At 41.1% G+C, this 2,690-nt stretch overlaps 1 non-coding gene across 1 annotated transcript; it reads left to right on the top strand.

Moving 5' to 3' along the window:
* The first annotated feature begins 424 nt into the window (after positions 1-424).
* Positions 425-508, top strand: TRNAL-UAA (transfer RNA leucine (anticodon UAA)). The gene has a single exon. It is a non-coding gene; the product is annotated as a tRNA-Leu (tRNA).
* Positions 509-2,690: the final 2,182 nt, after the last annotated feature.

The raw sequence follows: 2,690 nt of genomic DNA, 5'->3' as shown, positions 1-2,690 counted from the left end.
CCAACCTCTGCCTTCTAAATTAACCCTCTAAAAGAGAATTTTAGTTTTCATTAGTTGGCAGAGATCGATTGGCCCATCTCAGCACTGCTTCGGACGCTCCCTATGAAGTATCACCCCCTGGACTTAACTATCTGTGGGTTAGCTGGTGGATTTCCGTAGCGCCCGTGCACACACTTGGAACTTGAATGAAGTAATCAATCACGGAGTACTCCCTTCAATATTGTTGATGATTATGAAAGTATGACAGGAACAATTTCAACATATGAATACTTTTAGGAAATCCACAATAGGGTAATTTACGTAAAAGTATGCCGTGATCATCAGTGTCAAATGCCGTACTATATTCAGTATTAATCACATCTACTTGAGCTCCATCGTCCATAGCAGTTGATATATGCCATTATTTAGAACAATGGAACTGTATGTCAGGTTGGCCGAGCGGTCTAAGGCGCCAGACTTAAGTTCTGGTTCCCGAGAGGGAGCGTGGGTTCGAACCCCACACCTGACAAAGATTTTAGTTGCTTACTGCCTACTGTAACAAATAATAACTGACAAGGACAGCATGTTTTCAACAGAGAAAACTAAAAATATTACTTAGTTGTAGATATATAATCATAACTTTAATGCAGTCAAATAGCTATACAGTGTAAGCGAGGAGATTGATAAAAGTTGAAGATCATGTGTACTTTTAGTGCGTACCTTTTGGTGTTATTGTATAAGATCTAAGAAGACGTTAATTTTCACTAGTAATTTAATACAAACCGTATAGTATCAAGAAATCATTTCACTCCTTAATTTCAACTGCAAAGGTAAAACAGCATTAAATAACCCTATTTTCGAGTTTGCATTTTAGTGAACAAAGGCAGACATTTTAACTCAGCGCCATCTGATCTAATCTGATCGTCATGCCTGACGCTGGTACGCAAATCGTCAAGGAATACACTGACAACATTGAGAAGTGCGACATCTGTGGAGAGGTATGTACGAGTCAAGATAACGCATTTCTATGCAATTTATGTAATAAATGGCAACACGCACCTTGCACGAAGCTTACAAAAGGGGAACTTGCGCAGGTACACCGGAAAGACTCCAAACTAATACGGCTATGTGAAACCTGTAAGCCATGACTAAGGAGTTCTTCCAAGGAGAAGATTAATTATGGAAAACTCTTTGAAATGATGGATAAGATCATGGATTTTTTGGAGAACAAATTTGAAGGAAAGGTTAGATAACAAATTGTGAATGCTTTACGGATAGAACTGGAGATATTCCTGTCAGGTATAATAGCGACAAAGAGGAAGGCACAGCAACCCCACGCACCTGAGACTGTGGCAACTATCCAACAAGCTAGTATACAATGGACAGCTGGGATATCTCAAATATCAAAGCAAAGAGAAGAACAACGTTCAATCGGAAAAACGCAGAACATAGTCAGTCAGGACAAGGATAACGCAGGTATAAAAGATGCGAACATATTGACTGATGCCGTAACAACTTTTAACGATCAGCAAATAGGAGACGAGGGCACCTGGGAGAAGGCTGAAGGACGGAAGCCCAGGACTAATATCCTAGTAATAGGCACGAAAGTAGCAGAAGGAAACACGCTTAAAGCGAGTGCCCGAAACGCATGGCTGTATGTGGGACGTTGATACCGTTCTAGGATAAGGAAGAACTGGTAACGTTTCTTAAAGAGAGCGGCATTGAAGCAGGAAGAATTGTGTGTGACGAGTTACCAACACGGGGCAATAGTAAGACATTTAAGATAGGAATACCGTTACAGATGTTGGATATCGTTAACCAACCACAGTACTGGCCGAAAGGAGTACTAGTCAGGCGGTTCATACATCCTTTTCGGAGGACAACAGAAGGTGCACGATTGAATCACTAAGAACATCAGCAGACTGAGCTAAAAGAGAGACGGTAATGTACCAACTTACCAGAAACTTCGATGCATAACATGGAGTATAGAAGGGCTGAAGAATGCGAATAACTCATTAAGTCAGGATAGGCTGAAGACATATGATATCGTGATATTGCTAGAAACGTTCTTAACAGAAGAACGGACTCCATCAGACCATTATGCGGCACATGCGTTGGCGACACAAGGATTATTGGGGCGCCCAAAGGGAGAAATATCGTGCCTTATAAGCCCAAGCATTTCACCGTTCGAACTGACTTAAAAACGGACAATGTATTACTTGTTAAAACTGCACAGTGCACCGTAATGGGAGCTTACTTTCCACCAGACACCCACGACAGGACTATTATAGAGGAGTGCAGCACCGCCTTCCTTAATATAAACAAGAACGAGCATCTCATACTAGCCGGTGATATGAACAGCAGGATAGATCGTGAGTCCACAAAGACGAAACTCGTACTGGATTTTCTGAAAGCAGAGGGTTTATCCCTTCTCAATTATCCAAACAAACACACATGCTTCTCACATAATGGGAGCAGTACAATAGATCTTGTTTTTTCAAACATGAAGGGATTTCACTTCATGAAACAGATAATACTTCAAGATATAATTATAAAGCACTTACCAGTGGAGACGACTTTCATCACGGATGTAAAAAACAATATAGACTTCCACCCACAACGAGAGAGAAATCCCAGGACGATTAATAGTGACCGTCTAGTAGAGGAAGTAGCAAAAGCACCGGATCTACTAAGTATGATACGACATGGAG

Source organism: Anabrus simplex, chromosome 6 (genome assembly GCF_040414725.1).
Source record: "Anabrus simplex isolate iqAnaSimp1 chromosome 6, ASM4041472v1, whole genome shotgun sequence".
Classification (NCBI taxonomy): domain Eukaryota; kingdom Metazoa; phylum Arthropoda; class Insecta; order Orthoptera; family Tettigoniidae; genus Anabrus; species Anabrus simplex.
The sequence above is the reverse complement of the archived record's forward strand: the minus strand, read 5'-3'. Positions and strand labels throughout refer to the sequence as shown.